Source organism: Gekko japonicus, unplaced genomic scaffold, assembly GCF_001447785.1.
Source record: "Gekko japonicus isolate JY-2015 unplaced genomic scaffold, Gekko_japonicus_V1.1 scaffold61, whole genome shotgun sequence".
Taxonomy (NCBI): Eukaryota; Metazoa; Chordata; class Lepidosauria; order Squamata; family Gekkonidae; genus Gekko; species Gekko japonicus.
This window is the reverse complement of record NW_015164183.1, coordinates 206,743-228,737: the sequence shown is the minus strand read 5'-3', so window position 1 is coordinate 228,737 and position 21,995 is coordinate 206,743.

Genomic DNA, 21,995 nt, shown 5'->3' with positions numbered 1-21,995 from the left:
TCTAGTTTATAAAGATTCATTTAGTGGCCAAATTCCTGAACAGAGGTAGTATTATGTGTTACTAATATTATGAAACCTGTTTGGACTTGCCATGTAATTCCTCAGATGCTTTGCCTGAGGCGAACATTCCAAATTCACTTCTAATTTCACATCACATTATAAATCCTGACAATCTACAGATGTGCAGAATCACACTTTGGTAGTCTTATTAAAACCTCTCTCTTGAAAATTCTCAGATGATTTTCTTGAGGAGGAGCACCCATACTTGGTTCAAAGCTTTATCAGTGAAATGTTGGTGGCAATTCTAACAAAGACGTGCAAAAGTGCTCTGAGTAATTTATTATTTCATGGAATTTTTTTTGGGATTCCCTTAATATTCCTCAGTCCTAAAAAGAAATCAACCCTGACTGTTCCCTGGAAGGCCAGATACTGAAGCTGAAGCTCAAATACTTTGGCCACCAAATAAGAAGGGAGCACTCACTGGAAAAGACCCTGATGCTGGGAAAGTTTGAAGGAAAAAGAAGAAGTGGACGGCAAAGGATGAGATGGTTAGACAGTGTTATCCATGCAATGAATGTGAAATCAGTGACCCATGGGCTCACGCTGAACCCTCAAGACACAACCAAAATGATTATTACAGCCCACCTTCTGGATAGGCAAGCTAGAAAGTATTGCAGCAAATTTGCAGGGAACTGCAAGCTGGTGCAATATGTTTTATAGGCTTATATTGGCTTTTATATTAGACACTAAGAAAATTATGGCCCAATCCAGTAATCTGTTCCAATGTGAGAATCTAGTGGGGCATAATGACTAGAGCACTGAGATGGGCTCTGGGAAACTCCAGATAAAATGTGTCTATGTGGATGGCCTCAAGCAAATCATTGTCTTTCAGACAGTTTCCTCATAGTCCTCCTACCCGGAGCTCCTTGAACAAGAGCGGGGCACAATATAACTAATAACGTTTCAAATACAGAAATCTTAACATGTATGCAGACCACTGTGAACATGTCAACATGTAGTATGTTTAGTATTTTCAGGCTGCTCTAGGCCAATTCAGATTCTCTGATCTGAATCGGTTTGACGCCAAATTTCCACTGAAATTCGGCAGCATTTCGGCTCCATTATATCCTATGGGCCATTGAAGTCAATGGCGAAAACATAGGGTATATTCTGAGGGCTGGAGGGGAGGGGGTTTGAGGGAGAGAATCCAAACCCACAGGGTAGCTGCTGGAGCATCTCCCCAAAATACCCACCAAGTGTCAAAAACATTTTACCAGGGGGTCCAATTCCACGGGCTCCCAAACAGGTTGCCCCCATCCCCTCCATTGTTCTTTATGTTGGGGGAAAGTTACTTTTTTCCCTCGCTGCTGTTAGTGGCTCTGGGGGGGAGGGGGTTTGAGGGGCTCCAAATTTTCAGGGTAGCTTCGAGAGCCTCTCCCCACATAAGCCCCCATGTACCAAAGCAATTGGACCAGTGGACTCAATTCTTTGGGCATTCAAACAGGTTACCCCCATTACTTCCATTGTTTCCAATGGGGAAACCCAGCCAGCAGCACTTAAGGCAGGCAAGCAGGCAGCACCCAACAGTCAGACTCTCCCAGAGAATCTCAGGGGAAAATGAACTCTCTTGGGAGGTGCTTGTTTACCATGAGAACAAATGACACAGTCCAGAACAAGTGGCACTGTGGCAGTGCAAGCATGCCACAGTGCCACACAGAAACCCCAAAAGACCAACAGGGGGCAGTTTCAGCTAATTGCTGCACGCATGTGCAGCCTGCAAGGTTGGTGGTATTGCTTTGCACACCACCTTCCTTGCTTGGGGGGTGGGGAGAGTCAACTCTACCCAACGCTACCCTGGCCTGATCTGCTACATCCCTGGACTTTTGGCTGCACCATCAATTTACACAGGGCAGGGCCTGTATAAACATTGTTCCTGTTGGTCTTTTTGGGTTTCTGGGACACCATCTCAATGGATTTCATTGTCGATCTCCCACGTTCCCATGGTCACACTTGTATCTTTGTCATCATGGACTTATTCACCAAGATGGATCATTTCGTCCCCTGTGTCAAGATCCCCACCGGTACTGAAACTGCTCAACTGTATATCTGGCACGTCTTCCACCTACATGGTCTTCCCAACCACATAATCTCTGATCGAGGTCCTCAATTTTCCTCCCATTTCTGGCAAACTATGCACTCCAAACTTGGCACTCAAGTTCACCTGTCCTCCGCCTACCATCCCCAGACGGATGGACAGACAGAACACACCAACGCCACCCTGGAACAAAAGCTTCGTTGCTACTCCTGCTATCAGCAGGATAACTGGTCCACATTATTATCCATGGCGGAATTTGCCTCCAACAATTCCATCCACTCATTGATACAAACAACTCTTTTTGCTGCGAATTATGGTTACCATCCTCATTTTTCCCCCAATGTCCACCCACCTACCAATGTCCCCACAGCAGAGGAACACCTTCAAGACTTACAGGCTCTTCAAGCTCTACTCCGAGAGCAGCTCCAGCAAGCCAAAGATGCATACAAACTGGCAGCTGATCGGAAAAGGCAAGAGGGCCCTCCTCTACATGTGGGGGATCGAGTGTGGCTTTCTACCCGATACCTGCGATGTCCAGGTCAGTCTCACAAGTTGGACAACCGCTTCATCGGTCCTTATGAGATCACCGACCAGCTCAACCCTGTTTCGTTCCGACTACCACTTCTTGACAGTTTGCACATCCACCCTGTGTTCCACCATTCCTTGTTAGTCTCATCAACCCCTCCCAGTCCTGATCGCCCTGCACCACCAGCGCCACCAGCGCCTGTCCTCGTAGATAATGAGGAATACAAAGTGCATCAGATCCTCGATTCTCATCTTCAGCGTGGCTCCCTCCAGTACCTGGTGGATTGGAAAGGTTATGGTTCCGATTATCACTCTTGGGAACTGGCTGACAACCTCCACACCCCTGACTTGGTTCAGGAGTACCATGCCACATACCCGGATAAACCTGGCCCATCAGTTTGGGGGGGGAGAGTGTCACAACTCCTGCTGAGTTTGAACAAACAGCTCCTGCTGAGTCTGAGCAAACAGCCCCAGCAGAGGATCTAAGTGCCGCTGGGGATCAGCTCACACTGCCAGTAACGCCTGCACCTGACAGGGCTGAGCTTTCAGAGGCTACAGCTGAGGCAGAAGCATGCTTGGACACTTCTCCTCCTGATTCCCCTTCCCCAGTATCCCAATTAAGGGAACAGCGCTGACGGGAGATGGCAGCTAGGTGGCAAGAGGCACGCATGCGTGGCAGACACTCACTCAGCCCCGAGTACTAGCAGAAGCTGGGACTCGCTGGAGGCACAATAATTGCTGACAGGTTTATGGGCTATTTAACTCCCGCACTCATGCTGACAACTCATGCCAGCAACTAGTCTTTTCGGATGAAAGCTCTGCACCCCTTGCCTGTGTTTGTGACTCCTTGTTCCTGACTGGATTCCCTTGGCTCTGTGACCTCGGCTTGAATGACTACGCTCTGACTCTGCACCTTGAACCTTGACTCCTTGGCTCCTGACTCTTTTGGACTCTGGCTCTCTGACAACTCTAACAGTTTGTGATTTGAACTTGGTTCCTGGTTAGTTTGCTTGCCTGGCTGTTGACTCTGGACTGTATTTTGACCACCTCGCTCTTGCTTAGTGTTTTGGACTTGGTTTTCCCGGCTAGCTTGCTTTACTGGCTCTTGATCTTGGACTGTATCCTGACTGCCTCGCCCCTGCCTAGCCCTGCATTGTGACAGTCAGCTCAGTCCATAAGGACTAGAATGGGCCAGTTTCTGCTCTGGCCTCAGGCACCTTCTACTGACCAAATGGCTAGTCTTTTGTCTGTCAAATGTACAGGCAGGGAGGGACAAAGAGCCTCTGGTCTGTGCTATGGTCATGAATTAAGTATGTTGCATGTTTCTAGCCCAAACTTCTCTTTCACCTATATATCAGGAAATACCTTTGGAATAATCCTCTCATTCCTGTCTCCATATATTAGTCTAAGATCAGACCTTTTCATGTACAGTGAATGGTCACCCATTCAGGTTCATCCTGCCACACATTAAGAAACATTACCTCTTTTGTCTGCCACCAGGGAAATGCCAGACCATCCTACTATTCCACAATAGACACTCCCAGCCCAACCATCTAGCACCTGGCTAGGCCCATCATAGCTATTGTTAAGCTAGACTCTGCCCCTCTGGGATACCATTGGTCACACCTGAATTATGCTCTGCCTGGTACCACACCTCCATGGACTCCTTATTGGTCTAGAAAATCTATTGTTCTCACCTGAGACCAGCCCTCAAGGCCTCCCATTGGTCTGCATTGTTTTCCAGTGTCTATATCCATCACAGCACATGGACTCAGATTTTGTGTGTCTGCCCCTGATGCGAACTGGCACCCTCAAACTTTTGTTTGGGACAATCTCATATCCATGGACACTTGCACATCTGGACAAGTTGTATCACCTCATAACTGACCCCTCTATTCACTATCATTCACCTCTGCTTTCTTAGTTCTGTTTTGTTTGCATTTTTTGAATGTTTAGTGTGCTTGTAATTAGGGAAATACTTTAATAAAAAGTATTTAATTTACTCTTCAAATTTAAAGTCTTCCTACTGTACAGGACCTTGGTATAGACAGGTGTACAGGTCCCTTGTATCCTTGTGGCCTTGCCTACTACCTAGCTAGCTTCCCCCAAACAACAAGGCAGGCCATTGGTGGTAACAGGTGTGTCATCACTTCAAGGCCCCATGGGCTGCGGGGGTGCAGAGGAAAACCTGCATGGGCAGATTTGAGACGCAGTGATGCAGTGCAGGGCAGATGCTCCTACACTGCCTGGAGGGGGAGAAAAACCCTTCCCCAGCCTGCTGTCACCGCCAATGCTGTGAGCCTGGGCCCCAGGGTAAAAATGTGAAGCAACTAGGTGTTGTGAGTTCTCCCCTGCCCCTGAGCCACAATGGAAAGGGACTGGGAAGACAAGTTGAACTGACCTGTGGAAGTGTGGAGGTGGCAGTCCAGGTCCAAGGTGCACAGTGGGACCCAGGCCAGATAAAAGCCCTGGTTCCAGCCCCCGGGCCTTATGTTTGACACTCCTGTTCTAGGGCTTTACTAGAGAGGGCCCAGAGCACTGTCCCTGTTCTCAGGCAATCCCTTTTAAGACAGGGCATGTATGGCATGAAGATCCCAGGCAGATTGAAAAGAACTGGTTTATTAAATACATACTGTACTAAGTAAGTAAGAGAAAAGCTATAAAATTGGGGTGGAATCAATACAGGGCAAAACTCACAAGATAGAAGCCAAAAATCAACAAACCCCCTGATGCAACTACCTTACTTAGTCCTTACTCTGTTTCAATAGCTGATATAAGGCAGCCAGACTCACCCCACCATGGGACAAGGGATCATCAACCTCCAAGAGCAACCTCACTGCTGCACAGTTTCTGGAAGAGAACACCCCCTGCCATGTAGGACCATATATGCTCTCTGGTAAGTTCTGCTTCCTTGGCAGCAAAAGGGACAACTAGTTAGTATGGTGAGAATAGGAACTTCCTTCTATTTTCAAATAGTCTCCTTCCTGTCTCCTGATTGGCTCAGTTGGTACTACTTCCTACTCTTGCTAAGAACTTTTAGTCTGCTGACTTCCTCCTAGCTAGTTATATGGACTTCTCTTTCCTTTTTCTTACAAGGTTTGTTCTCTTCTTAATAAACCGACTTTATTCTTTAAACAGCTTGTGCTCCACTTTACTGCATATCTACCCTCTTTCAACACCAAAGCAGTCATTTCCCCCAGATAGTAGGGTTGCCAAGTCCTTACCTGTCTCGGAGCGGGGAAATCCAGGCTCGCTCTGGGAGTCTTCGCGCACGTGCTTCGTGCGCACACACCGCAGGCACGTCACAGGGAAGTGACGTAAGCACGTCGGGAATGTTGGGGGTGGGGAAAACTCTATGGTTTTCCCTCGGATAATTGTGGCCCCGCCCCCAACGTCCCCGATGTGCTTATGTCACTTCCCTGTGACGTGCTTTGGGGATGGGGCTTCCCCCGGGGCCCAATCCGGCGGTGCCGGGGAACGGGCCTCCCAGGTGGGGGTTTCCCTGCCCCCCAGGGGGACTTGGCAGCCCTACCAGATAGACTGATCTCTGTAACCTGGAGACCACTTGTGATTCTGGGAGATCTCCAGCCACCACCTGGAGACAGGCAACCCTATTTATAGTCTGCCTTTCTCACTGAGAGTCAAGGTGGATTACACAGAGAAGTAAAGTCTCTTATCATTATTTAACTTGCTATTTTGCAAAACCTTGTAATACTTATTATTTTGATCTTATTGCAAAGAAAATGGATGGGGTTTTCGACAATATGATCCAATCCATATTCTGAGATTAAAATTTCTTTAGGGGGTTTTAGGCCCATCTTATATGAGGACCTTAAGATGCTTAGTTGTTTCTTTCCTCTCCAGTAGAACTGCAGCCAACTCTGTACCAGAGCCTCTTCAAATCCAGTACTTTTTAGTTCATTGTGTTCTCCATCCACTTTCCCCTTCATTTGCAGTCCTTGCTAACAATGAATCAGTTTCCAGGAAGAAATCAGCTACAACTGCAATGCTCTTTTATACCTTTAGAAGGAATTTTCAGTTACTTTGTCCAGGCAACCTTGAACAAATCCAGTCACTCAGAAATTCAATAATTGACTACAGCTAATGCACATGTGTAATGAGTGGTTAAAGAGACACATTTGGCTTTAATGGACCTTTTACTTCTGCACTGAAAGGTTTCAAGGGCAGAAATTTACCTCTGGCATCTGGTGCAGTACCTGCCATTAATGGAAAACTACCACTCTCTTTTTGAAAGGTGTTTCTTCCTCTTGTGGATGCCCTTGTAGATCTATTGGTTCTACCTGTCCCTGCTAAGAATTTGATTCCTTCAGTCTCATTAAGTAGCCACTTGTGTGTCAAACTTCCTTATGCACAGCTGCAAGCCTGGAACTTTTCATGAATGATAACATTATCCTTTGAAGGACAGTGACTTTTTTTGTGAATCAGCATTCTTTCTATTGGAGAGACATTCATATTATATAGAGGACATTATGTACTTAGAATGTATAGCCTGATTACAACATTTTCCTTTCCCATAGATTGAACATAGAACATAAGAACATAAGAGAAGCCATGTTGTTTCAGGCCAATGGCCCATCCAGTCCAGCACTGTCACACAGTGGCCAAAACCCAGGTGCCATCAGGAGGTCCACCAGTGGGGCCAGAACTCCAGAAGCCCTCCCACTGTTGTACCCAAAGCACCAAGAATACAGAACATCACTGCCCCAAACATAGTGTTCCATCTGGATGTTGTGGCTAATAGCCACTGATGGACCACTGCTCCGTATGTTTATCCTCTTGAAGCTGTCCATGCTTATAGCCTCCACCATTTCCTGCATCAATAAATTCCATGTGTTAATTACTCTTTGAATGAAGAAGTACTTCCTTTTATCTGTTCTAAACCTACTGCTCATTAATTTAATTGAGTGCCCAGGAGTTCTTGTATTGTGAGAAAGGGAGGAAAGTAGAAGTAGACAGAATGCTAGTTCACAAAAAAGTCACTAACTTCTCTATCCCATGCATAATTCTGTAAACCTCTATGATATCACCCCTCTATCATCATTTCTCCAAGATAAAGAGAGAAGCTGTTCCATCACCTTAATCATTTTAGTTGCCCTTTTCTGCACCTTTTCCAAAGCTATATCTTTTTCTGACCAGAACTGTACACAATATTCCAAATAAGACCACACCGTAGATTTATCTAGGGGCATTATGTTACGGGCTGATTTGTTTTCAGTTCCATTCCTAATAATTTCCAGCATAGCATTTGCCTTTTTTTCTTGCAGTTACACATTGAATTGACATTTTCAGGGAGTTATCTACCATGACTAAGCCTCAACACATCCTTCTGGAGCTCCTCACAGTTCTCCCTGGTTCCTACTGCCCTGAACAACTTAGTGTCATCTGCACACTTAGCCACTTCACTGCTTACTCCAAATAATCAATGAACAATTTAAAAAGCACCAAACCTAGAATGGGGCCCTGTAGTACCCTACTGCTTACCACCTTCCACTGTGAAAACTGCCCATTTATACTCACTCTCTGTTTTCTGTTAATTTCACCATCAGACACATCCACAACTGAGCTTCCTTTCGGCTTTGGCCCAGCTGCTTCACTCTTTCTGGGGATACTTGTACTTGCCCTCTGCTCTTCCCCAGTAGCATATTGGACACCTTCCAACCTGAGGGGTTCATCTTCTGGTTCATCATATCTTTTAGCCTTTTGATACTGTCCATGGGGTTTTCTTGGCAAAAATACTGGAGTGGATTGCCATTTCCTTCTCCAGGGGATCACGCTTCCCGCCGAAGATGTGCCGTAAAAAACTAGTACCTCCGATGTACTAGTTTCTGGAAATCGTGGGGCAAGGGCAGGCATCTGATCATGTTTCTGGTTGTAGCTCATGGCATCCAGCGTCCGTCCATGTCCCATCACGAAAACCTTTTTTTTCAAGTCTCCACAGGATACGCTCAAGCACCCAATGGCGCATGCGCACACTTTGGTTAAAAAAACCACAACCCCCACCGCGCTGCTTCTTTGCCATGCCGCAGGATTGATGTATGATCAGCACCTCCTCCTGAAGCACGGGACGTCAGCAGGACATTTGATCCGGCGGCCGCACGGTAGTTCGCTCCAAAGCAAACAGCCACGCCTCCCCCCCCACAATATCCGGCCTGTGTGACCGGGGCAATAGTTCTCTTTTCCTGGTGTGGTGGTATGAAGAGGTCTCTAGTCAGGAGAGAGGTCCCTCACAATTTGATGATGATATTCCATGGCAACTTTATGATCAGTATAATATATAGCCTTATTTAATCAGCACAGTGATTATGAAATTAAATTTCCATAGAATCAACCTGTTTTGTTCTAGGTTTACTAACTCCTTAGTATTATATTTTAGGAGTAATGTGGTTGCTGCTACCTATGTGTCTATAGAAACACAGGTGACCAACAGCCAATCTGCTTTCATAGTGGAAGAATTAGGCCAGGATTCTTCTTTCATCTTTATCTCTGACAGTATATCTGACCATCAGTGTTCCCTCTAAGCTGAATTAGTGTGTGTTAGCTCAGTTTTTTAGCCCTCAGCTCATACATTTTTGTCTTAGCTCAGGAAGGAGGGCTCCAGAGCAAACTAATTTATGCAGTAGCCAAATCACTTGTTCCCAACTTTAATGTCGGTAGCTCACAAAGTAGAATTTTTGCTCACAAGACTCCACAGCTTAGACAGAGCATTGCTGACCATTCATATGTTTAGAGTGCTCACATGGCACTATTATCTCAGGGTATTTGAAAAATATCCATCCATTTGGAGATCAACATTGTTCTCTGTTTGATGCTTTCCACTTCAGTTGCATACTATGAAAAGTATCAATTAGTTCTTGAGATATATCAATAAACTTATTAAGCAGTCAGTGTGTGCCACTCAGTGAACTTGTTCTGAGGGAAACTAGCTATGCTGCATCACTCAGCTGTCATGAGGTCCTTCTTCTTGTTGATGTATTTATTCTAGAGTTAAGCACCATTTCATAATGTTAACATGATAAGACCCAAGGCTAGGTTTCAGTGACAAGCACTTACCTTACTTCAAGACCTAATGTGTCTTTTTTGTCTGGACAATACATCCCTTAAAAAGTGAAATCCCCCACCCCATGTGTGTGAAATGTTGGCTTTTGTAAATGAAAACAAGGAATTTCTCAGCTGCCATGATAAGGTTCCTAGTTCAAAGACAAACTGGAAGACCTTTTGACTTGATTTCTTGATGATTTTTTTCATTTCTTTTATTTGACAATCTTTTCACCTATTCAGAGACACTTTACCATCTCGGAGACAATTTATCAGTGTCTTTCTTGTCCACTAAATAGAATTGGAGGGGGGATAAAGAGAAATCTGGCTGCTTGGACCTAAGATTCAAGGTCAGAAGCTGACATTTTATAGTTTTTTGTTTCTGGTTTATCTTTTAAAACAAAGGAGTTCATCCCACTTTTCTCTCTGCAATAAACAATGGGAAATCAATGTCTCACTAAATTTTCCCATTTCTTTTTCATTTTTTTAGGATTTGTTTCCCATTTCAGATTTAATTTTATAGCCATTTAAAAGATCTCCTCCATTTTCTTCTTTATTCATTTTGTTAAGGATTTAATATTTGAGTATTCCATTAGTTGTTACAGATGCAGCTGTGCTGCCCTTTCTTCCATCAGTTTACGTGAGACCTAGTACCAATGCCAGGCTGCCATCTATAGCGATACATATAGTGTCTGGCTATGGCACACTAAAACATAGGTATGGGCTGTAAGTTCTATTGGCAAGTCTCTTTTATACAATATTTTGCATAGATAGCAAGTCACTGTGGCTACTGAATACCAGTGATGTAATGTATCATCTACTGGGTATGAAAAGGCCTGTTGTCACCATTATATAGATAAAAATGAAGATCAGAAATGTTGATGCAAACACGATTGCTTAATTGCTGTAATCAAGGATATTAGCCATTAGATTAATAAATTACCTATACATCTGAATGATATATTTTCATCGTTCTGTCTTGAGATATGTTAAATGATTGCTATGCATTTTATGAAAAATCTTGCTTTATTTTGATGACTCATTTTATTGTTGCTATGGCTTATTTTCTGATGCAATAAAGACTGTGATGATGATGATGATGATGATGATGATGATGAGGGCTCTTTTTGTAGGGAACACTTGCATATTAGGTGACACACCCCTAATGTAGTCAATCCCCCAAGAGCTTTCAGTAGCCACTGTAAGAAGAGCTCTGTAAGCTCTTGGAGGATTGGCTACATTAGGGGTGTGTCACCTAATATGCAAAGGAGTTCCTGCTACAAAAAGAGGCCTGATGATGATGATATACTGGGTACCAAAATTAAACAGAAGTCCAGTGACACCTTAAAAATTAACAGATATATTTGCTAGTCTTGAAGGTGTTTCTTGACTTCTGTTTAAATTTGTTGCGACATACTAACTAACCAGTTTATTATACTGGTATTGCTGATGTATCAAATAAAGAGAGAAATATATTTAAGTTCCCTGAAACCATAAATGTGCTGATTCCAAAACACAAATTCTACAGGCACAAAGAGGAAATTTGGCTGGTTTGTGGTTCACAAAGTAATGTTCATGAGCAACAGCGGGGGTGGAATTCTCCAGCTTTGGAAACACCAATAGGGTACCTCCAAAGTTTAACAAGGCACTGCTCCCCACTTCAGTTTCTAATGAGAGTGTTTCTGGTTTGACCTTAGCCCATTGGAAACAAATGGAGGATGGGGACACCTTTTTTGGGGGGGGGCGTAACTCAGACCCCATAAATCCAATCCTCACCAAACTTGGAAGGCAGGTAAAGGAGAGTAAGCTGGAGATCTCCTGCATGTTTGGTGTCCCTAGCATGCTGGGGAGGCATTGTACCACATCATGAACCAAACCAAACCAGTTCATTTAGCCCCCAAAAGTACAAGATTGTTCATGGTTCATAAACCGGGCATGCCACAAACCACGAACTGAACTCCATTTCCTCAGTCCATGCCCATCCCTACAGGGGACCCACAGGGACTTGTTGGGGGATCTTATTTCTCCTCCCCCACTATTTCCTTTATCTCATCCCTGACAGACCATATTTATTTATTTATATTTATTTATTTGATTTATACCCTGCCCTCCTTTCTCATTTTTCTGCTTCCTTCTCTCCTTCTCACCCACACACCAACTAAGCTACTTGTCTGCCCCCCCATATTCAGCTATATTTATTATTTACTTCATTATATTGCACCATTCTTCACAATGGGGGCCCTGAATATGGATCTACATCTGACAATAGCACTACAGATAAGATTAGAATTTCAACAGCCAATCCATATGCTAAAGAACCTCCTCAGGAAAGCTCCTCCAGGGGACTTCTGGTTTTGGCGATTTAATGGTGGATGTGTCTCTCGGGAGTTCCCAAGGACACAATTCATGAGCCAGCGGATGAGAGGGGGTGCGATTGTACACACGCCCCCTGGGGCACTTGCGAAGAGCTCCTAGCCATGGGGCGCTGAGGATCGCCTCTCCCCCAGCATGGTGCTGGTGGATTGAGGCGTTCCGATGCCCTGATGGTCTCACTGCTGTGTTCCAGTACTGGACTCAGAGACGCACACTGGGACAAACGAGTGGAGGTTGAGCGTTTTACACATTTGATGGCGAGATCTACATGATCTACATTGAGAGTGAGTTTGGTTGAAATAAGAACCAGAGAAATGGCTGAAAGTCCCCCCTAAAGTAAGTGAGGGGGGATGGGAACCCCCTCCATGGAAATAAAAATGGACTTAAAGCATGCCTTTTAAAGGGGGGGTGGAACTGAAAGCAAAATGGGAGTATAGTAAGGAACTTACAAGACAATTACAGGTGATTTGCAGACTTTAGAGACTTTTGGCAAACTTTGTTAAAGGTAAACAGCTTCAAAGATGTCGCTGAAGAAGACGGAGAAAGATAAGCAAACAAAACCTAAGCTTCCTTCAGGAAGTGCTAGCCCAGCAAGTGTGGCCATGCGACTGGAAACAACCATAGACTTCTCTAAGATGCTAAAAGAAGCATTGCGACCCCTGCTGGAGCAAATGACGACACTTAATCAAAACTTCACTGCACAGCAAAAGCAAATAGACGAGAATTTTAAAAAAACAGAGCAAACAGCTGAGAACCTTAAAGAAGTGGATGCCAACACCAAAAAGCTCAAAAAGCAAATGAAGGAGATGGAAAAGAAGAGAAACTCTGATGAAACCAGCGTTTACAGCTTCAAATGGAAAAGGCAAGCTTTACACTGAGATTTCAGGGAGTTCCAGAGACTAAAGGGGAAAATCTTAAACAGATTTTGAGTGATGCTTTGGGACCGGTTGCAGAATTTAAAGTGGATTTTCTTCAAGGTGAAATGGATGTGATCTATAGGTCATATTCAGAATATATAAAGAAAAATAATCTGCCTGGCGAGGTAGTGGTAAGATTCTCTAGAAGAAGGGACCAGATTTTAAAAGCAACAAATGGAACTACCCTTAAAATTGATGGCAAGGAGATAAGAGTTTTGAAAGACATTCCCTTTGAAATAAGGGAAAAAATGAAAAAATATAGAGACTTGGCTTTGTTTCTACAAAAGAACAAGATATCCTACAAATGGAATGTACCCAAAGTTATACTTTTCAAATTTCAAGATAAGAGGGGGAAAACTGACTCTGTTATGAAAGCAAGAGAGTTTCTGCAGCAACAATTGGATCCGACATGAGAAGAGGATGAGAAGAGCAACAAGGGGAGTGATGATAAAACACTTACTGGAGAAGACTCAGATTCGGAATACGGGGCGGCTGCCCCCAAGCAAGGATATCAATTGAGGGAAAGAAGAGGCAAATGAGATGCTAATTTTCTCTGAAGTTTGACTTTTGATTCTTATTATTTAACCATTCTTCTGTATGGTTCTTTACTAAGTCAGAATACCTGGACTTGAAATATTTAAGCGATTTTAACTATCACCTTCAATGTAAAAAATTACTCTTTTTTATTTAAAGCTACTTTATCATAATCATTATATGACCACCACCTCTTGGGTTTTTAGTGGTTTATCTTTACTTTCTCCCGTAGTTTATAGTTTCCCTTTCCCTATTTTATTGTAGTTTTTAGAAAATAAATTAAAAAGAAAAAGAAAGCTCCTCCATTAGCATGTCACAGCCTGGGGAACTCTTACAAGATAAGGACTCAGCCCTACCCCACCTTCCTAAGTAGATATAAATTACCTGCCTACCATTTTTCTTCTCACCTTGACACAGAGAGTACTCCATCTTTCTGTGTTATACCTCTGAGGATGCCAGTCATGGCTGCTGGCAAAATGTCAGGTCCTACAATGCCAATACCACAGCCATACAGCCCAGAAAATCTACAACAGCTAATTAAACAAAAGCACAATAATTTAAAATGGGTAGCACTATAAATACAAAAGTGTAATGATTTCAAATGGTCTCAAGGTGCTCAGTGGCCTCTGTCTCAACTACCTTACCGAGAAATGAAAGATTCAAAACTGGGCAGTAGTTGGATGGATCAGAAGGATCCAGCAATTGTTTCATCAGGAGCAATATTACTATTGCCTCTTTTAAACCCTCTGGATAGACCTCTGTACTAAGAGGCAGATTGATAATGTCCATCAGAGGGCCCCATATACCCTTGCTGCTGGCTCATACCAGCCATGGACATTGGTCTGAGGCAAATGTTGGCTTCGCGGCACTCAGGATCCTGTCAACATTGCCCTCAGAGAACCAGCTGAAGTTGTCAAATACTGAATCCAAAAATGGCCAATGGGCCTCTAGTTTACATACTGTATCAAGGTTGGCAAGCAGGTTATAGCAGAGTATCCAAATTACTAGTCTTTTTAGTTTTCTCTGTGAGAGAGGTTAATATTTTAATTACCCTAAACAATTGTGCCAGGTGAGAGCTAGCAGATGTGATGGAAGATGCATAGAATTCCCTCTTAGCAGTCTTCATTACCATCTCATAGGATTTCATAAATGTCCTATAAGATGCTATTGAAGCTTCATCATGAGACAGTCAGCAAACTCACTCTAGTTGTCTGAGTTCCCACTTCATCCCTCTGAGCTCCACGGTGTACCACAGAGACAACTTGGGGTGGAAATGAAGAGGACATTGGGGAGTGATTTCATCAATGGCTTCAGAGAGATGGGAACTCCAGTCCCCTATCAGCTCATCCAATGAATTGTCAGGGGGCATCAGATCCCACAAAGTATTCTGAAACCCAGTTGGATCCATCAATCTCTGTGGGTGAGCATAAATCCACTCGCCGCCTAGACAGGAGAGAGTTGGGATACTCAGCTGAGCCTTCAGGGCATAATGACGGCACTACCTCTACATTGGAAGACCCTGGCACTTGGTGGACAAAAAAAGTTGGGCTTTTTTTCGCTTATGCTCTGCCTTTCTCACAGGGACTCAAGGCAGATTAGACAGAGTGAATCTATACAGTCAACAAAATGAGACATTCAATAAACAATGTGAAAAGTACTGGGTTCGCCGCTTGGAGGACTCGGACAACGACATGCTGTAGCACACGTTTATTGTACTTCACATAGACAAAGACTAAAGACTAACGGCCACGGGGCCAACTATATACATATCCACCAGAAACCCTCCCACTCCCATTGGAGGGTATGAATGTCCCGCCAAGGTGACTATTGGTTGGGGCTGGGGAATCCAGGATCCGAAGTTTCCTTTGTTTTCAGATCCAAGCTCTGGCCTGTCCACGGACCCCTGGAGGCGGTCCACATACATAACACCCCTCCCCCCATAGTTCCGACTCACCCTATGTTACGTAGTCCTGCAAGTATGCAGGGGGCCGGCGCTCATGTGTGGAACGCCTGGGGGCCGGCACTGGCGCACTGACCTCGGTTTCCAGCTGGTTAGCTGTGTCCAAGGGTGGTTGCGCTAGTTGCGGGGCCGGCTGTTGGGTTCTTGGTTCGATGTCCTCTGGAAGGGAGTTGTCTGGTGTAGCCTCTTCGTGGGTATGGGTTTCGGCCCGCATCTCAGGTTCCTGGACGGGCCTGCCTGCTCCGGCCGTCAACTGGGGGGGGGGTCCCCAGGCTCCAGAAGTTGCCGCCTCCGCAGTTGGTCAATGTGTCTCTGCAGAACCCGACTGTCCTCTGTTGACGCCTCGTAGGAGGTCAGCCCCTTGACTCCGATCACAGGGCTTCTGTTCCAAGGGGGTCCCGACCTGTAGTTCCTGAGGAACACAGGATCCCCTGGAAAGAATCCCCTGGGAGCCTCTCACTGTTCGATCAGTCCCCTCGAGATCGGTGCCCGGTCGGGGTGCAGCCAATCCAGCAGCGTTGTTGGGCGCCGGCCCATTAGCACCTCGGCGGGGCTGTGACCTGTGACAGGGTTAGGCATTGTCCGGTAGGTCAGGAGGAATCGGGCGAGATGGAACTCCCAGTCCCCTACGGAGATCCGGCTGAGGGCTTCGTTCGCTGTGTGCACCATCCGCTCAGCCTGGCCGTTTGCTGCGGGGTGGAAGGGAGCCGAGTGGATGTGCCTGATCAGATTCCTCTGTAGGAACTCCTGGAACTCTGCAGACATGAAGGCTGTCCCATTGTCCGAGACTATAGTGTCCGGCAGGCCGTGTGTGGCGAAGAGCCAGCGTAGGCATCGGATGACCGCCTTGGTGGAGGTGGAGGACACAGGGTTGACCTCTAGCCATTTGGAGTAGGAGTCAACCGTGATCAGGAAAGTTAGTCCTTGGAAAGGTCCGGCAAAATCGAGATGTAGCTGAGACCATGGTTTGCGGGTTGACTCCCAGGGCTGTGAGGGTGCGCTTGGCGGGTTGGGCCGAATTTCCTGGCACTTCTGGCACCTCCAGACCCATGACTCTATCTCGGCATCCATTCCCGACCACCACACGTAGCTTCGAGCCAGAGCCTTCATCCTCACAATGCCGGGGTGTGCCTCATGGAGGGTCGCAAGAACCCGCTGCCTGTGAGCGCTAGGGACCACTACCCGGTCTCCCCACAAGAGGCACCCCTTGAGTGCCGACAGTTCATCTTTCTGGGCGGTGAATGGCACGAACTCGGCCCCCGGGGAGGATGCCGGCCACCCCCTCACCACCCTGCCCAAGACCTGGGATATCAGGGGGTCGCATTTAGACTTGGCTGTGACATCGGCGGCCTGCAGAGGGGGCTGTGGAAGGTTCTCAAGGAGCAGAACCCCCGAGGCAGGCACCGAGTCAGGGTCCGCGACCGGAAGCGGCAGTCGACTCAGGGCGTCAGCGTGTCCCATCGCTTTGCCCGAGCGGTGCACCAGGCTGTACTGGTACCCCGCCAGGAAAACGGACCACCGAAGCACCCGGGGTGACATGACTTGCGGCGTTTGCTTGTCGGTGGCTAGGAGGCCCAAAAGGGGCTTATGCTCAGTAACAATCATGAAGGGGCACCCATATACGAAATTGTGAATTTTTTCACCCCTGTAACAATCTCCAGCCCCTCCCTATCTATTTGCACATAGTTGCGCTCAGCAGCCGTCAAAGTTTGCGAGTAATATGCTACGGGGACCTCGCGGCCATCGGGGAGGATGTGTCCGAGAACTGCGCCGATGTCATAGGGGCAGGCGTTGCACGCTAGAATGACTGGGAGGGATTCATCAAAATGGGCCAACACATCATTCGAGATCAGCAGCGCTTTCACCCCTCTGAATGCTGCTGCCTCTTTCGGGCCCCATGTCCACGGGGCCAACTTATGAAGGAGCCAGTGCAGGGGCTCCGCTACCGCTGCCTTGTGGGGCAAAAAGGCATGGTAAAAATTTATTAGTCCCAAGAATGCCTGAAGTTCTGCTTTACACGTGGGGGCGGGAGCCTCCACGATGGCCTTTACTTTGTCCTCGGCCGGGTGCAGGCTGTTGGCGTCCACTCTGAATCCCAGAAAGTCCACCTCCGAGACCCTGAGGAGGCACTTCTCTCGTTTCACCTTGAGCCCTGCCGAGTCGAAACGCTGCAGGACGGTGTGGAGCCGAGAGGCGAATTCGTCGGGGGTCGCAGCGGCAATCAAGACATCATCGAAGAACGGTGTCACACCAGGGATCCCTTTTAACAAGGAGTCCATTAGTGTTGCGCAGAGCGTGAGTAATGGTCCACTGCCAGTCTAAGCCAACTCAGCACCTTAGCAGACTTTCCAGCCTCCCAGCTCTTACCAGTTCTTTGCTGTTCTGCCCCTCTATAGTAACCACACTGCACAGTCCAGTGGTACACTATATACAAGGGTTTATTCACAGAATTTACAGACAAAGTGCTTTGCCAGACGCTTGCTTCCTCCGAAGAGAACGTACATGGCTTCTGTACAGACATATATACATAGCAGCACCAATCAGCAACAAGCTGAGTCATGGTGACTGCACACTGTCCAGTGCCAGCCATAACCAGTTAGAACAGGCTTATCTGCCCACCTGCTGACAGGTAGCTGTCACTGAACTGTCAGTTAGATCACACTGATCTTCCTGCTGTCTGATTAACTTCCAACAATTAGTTGTTGGGAAATACCCGGGGCGACGCTCACCCCGAATTGTAATCTTTTTAACCTGAATGCTTTCCTATGTGTGACTATGGTCTGCGCGGTTGCTGTGGCCTCGTCAACTGGAAGCTGCTGGTAGGCTTGCGCCAGGTCCAGTTTCCCAAAAATCTTGGCCCCCGCAAGCGAGGCCAGCACGTGGCTGATGACTGGAACCGGATAGGAGTGGTCATGCAGGGCCTTATTAATGGTGCACTTATAGTCCGCGCAGATGCAGACCTCACCATTTGGCTTCACGGGGGTTACGATTGGTGTTTCCCAAATGGCATGGGGGACAGGCTCTAAGACCCCTTGTGCCCTCAAGCGGTCCAGCTCTGCATCTATCTTTGGCCATATGGCGAGTGGGGCTGTGCGGAAATGCATGCGCATTGGGGCCACCTTGGGATCTAAATGCAATGAAACCGGGGGGCCCTTGTAGCAATCCAAAGCTCCATCAAAAACAGCCGGGAACTCCCCACATATTTCTGAAAAGTCTCTCAACCCGCATTTAAGCACCCCACCGACCCTGACTGTGATGCCCAGCGGCGCGAACCAAGCCCTCCCCAACAAACTGATTTGATTTCCCTCAATGACTATCAGGTCCAACAGTCCCTCGAACCCCTGGAACTGTCCCCGGAATGACCCCACCCCCCGGATCGGAACTGGGTTTCTTTGGAAGTCCACTAAGCTCAAGTGGGGCGGGCGCAAGCGGGATCCCCTGTTTGGGCAAAGTTTTCGTAGCATGTCCACGGAGATGATGGACGCCGCAGACTCCGAGTCCACTTCCATCGTGCAGGGGGACCCTTCGATCCATACCGTTAGTTGGATCTTCGGGGTAGGCTCAACTTTTGGGAGGCGGAGTACCTGCAGCGATGGACGGTCCGTGAGGAGGTAGAGGTCGGACGTCTCTGCATCCATCTCATGGGAATCAGCGGCCCAGTGGCGTGGCTGCATGGAAGGCTGCTGGTGCCGGCTTCTCCTCGAACGGCAAACACAAGCGAGATGGCCTTGCTTCCCGCAAGTGTGGCACGTCGCATCTCGGAAACGGCAAGCCTTGCGCTCGTGTGCCTCACCACAGCTGGCGCACGTGACCCGGCCTGTACCTTTCCCGGTTGATCCTGTTGCCTCGGAACTTGGTGGTCTCCGGCACGGTGGCTGGCGGACGAGCCGGATGTCTTCCTCCTCCGAGTTTTCTGGACCTGAATCGGGGAGTACGAGGCGAGCTGCCGCTGGCTGATGGTCTCGGCGCGAGGCCTCGTGGGCGGTGGTGAGTTGGAGGGCAACTTCGAGCGTGATGTCAGCGGTCCCGATCAGCCTCCTTCGCAGCTTCTGGTTGCTGAGGCCCCAAGCGAATTGCATAAGCAAATTTTCCTCCACTTTCGTGAAGGAGCAACCCATGGCCAGTTGCCGCAGGGCTGCCAGGAAGGTCGCGGCCGTCTCGCCTGCGTTCTGAATCCGGGTCTGGAACTCGATGTGCTTCGCGAGGGTGGTCGGCCGGGGTGTGAGGTAGCTCGTTAACGCGTCGATGATCTCCTTGTACGAACACTCGAGGATGGATCTCGGCGTGAGGAGGCTCTTTGCTAGACGGACAGTGCTCACCCCACACGTGCTTAGGAGTAGGTTCCGTCTTTTGCCTTGATCGGTTATTTCATTGTAGGCTAGGTGGCAAGTCAGTTGGTCAGTCCACGAGTCCCAGAGCTCGGGGTGGGCTGGATCGTACGTCTCCAAGTTTCCCCAAGCAGAAGCCATGGCGAAGTGTTAGCGATGAGCGGGGTTCCTTGCAGCGATGCGCGTGCGGTGCTGGGCGCTTGGGCTGGAACGATGCTCGGTGCTGGGCTGGGATGCGAGCCAGGCCTGGCTCAGTGGAATCCCATCCTCGTCGCCACTGAAAAGTACTGGGTTTGCCGCTTGGAGGACTCGGACAACGACATGCTGTAGCACACGTTTATTGTACTTCACATAGACAAAGACTAAAGACTAACGGCCACGGGGCCAACTATATACATATCCACCAGCAACCCTCCCACTCCCATTGGAGGGTTTGAATGTCCTGCCAAGGTGGCTATTGGTTGGGGCTGGGAAATCCAGGATCTGAAGTTTCCTTTGTTTTCGGATCCAAGCTCTGGCCTGTCCACGGACCCCTGGAGGCGGTCCACGTACCTAACACAGTGCATTAGGTTTATAAAAAGGTAAAGGTTCCCTTGCTTGAAAGCCAGTCAAATCCGACTCTAGGGTTGTGGTGCTCATCTCCATTTCAAAGCCGAAGAGCCAGCGCTGTCCGAAGACATTTCCATGGTTTATAGAAGTCTGGAAATAACCATAAATCTAAAAGATAGAACTGAAGTATGGCATAAGTAGTAACATGACACCTTAAGCAATGCAGAAATTGCTTTGTAGGATCCTACTTACTGCAAGCTATACATAGTAGTACAGACCACAGTCTTTAATAATTGATCCAAGTAACTCTGTGAATCATTTTTGTACAGTGCAAACCCATTGCCTCCATAGAAATTTATTAACTTATATTGTCTTGCAAGTCCTGTTCCTAATTTAGCCCCAAAGGATTCACACAGCTAGAGGTTATATATTCACTAAGTATTCAAAGTTGGATTGGAAATCCTTTGCACATTCTTGCAGTGCTGACTGGACAGGATAGTTTGAACCAGTAAGTTCTGAGCATGCACACATATTATGAATGCCACTAACTTTACAGACACAAAAGCAACACATGCACTGAAAATACAGCTGATTTTAAATGATGCATGTCCTGTTGCAACTTACATAATTTCAGCAAGTGAGTAATTTGTGAACATATACCAAATGTGTCATGATGAACGCTGTAAACTACACGGACATAAAACAATGTGAAATACTATTCATTTAAAATTGTGAATAAATCATCAATGCAAGCTTATGGATTAATAACTCAAAACAGAAAATGGACATTGTAAGCAAGGTAAGTACAATTTTCAAGCAAGTTATTTGTGACGATCACCCAACCACTAAATCTATCTAAAAGCAGACTTTGGACATTAATCTGAATCTTGGCTCCTATTACCATGAAATTTGTCTATTCATCCACTGAAACTTGCAATCGTTCTTCTGGGTACATGTTGTTAAATCTGAAATAGCATTTTAAAACCAGAATTTTAATTGTTTTTACAATAATTAATTCAAGGCCAAATAATATATGGGGGTGTACCTTAGTGCCATTGTTGTTCTTTATGTGTTAGGGTACAGGTCACCAGAACCAAAAAAGGTAAGTCAAACAGAATAGAGGGCCAACAATAAAAAACATAATATTTATAATATAAAAAGACACATGTATGTATTAGCAAAGAATTTAAAAACATATAAGGGCCCAATCACACCTCATGTAAAAATGCCAAAATGTTACACACAAGGGCTAATGGACTTGACCTGACATGTTTTGGCCTGTATAGGCATTCTTCAGAGATCAAACACAATGAGGACCAATTGGCTTATATCATAATACAATACAATCATACAATTATGCAATGTGGATACAAGAAAAAATTGTTCCAAAGTGAAACCACTAGGCACAGAATAAAAGTATAAATGAGGCCTCCAAAGATGCAATCACATGACAAATGATATTTCACTGATACTAATGTAGAAACGAAAAATGTATAAACCAATGCAATCTGATAAGAACATAAGAACATAAGAGACGCCAATGTTGGATCAGGCCAAAGGCCCATCCAGTCCAACACCCTGTCACACAGTGGCCAAAAATACCAGGTGCCATCAGGAGGTCCACCAGTGGGGCCAGGACATTAGAAGCCCTCCCACTG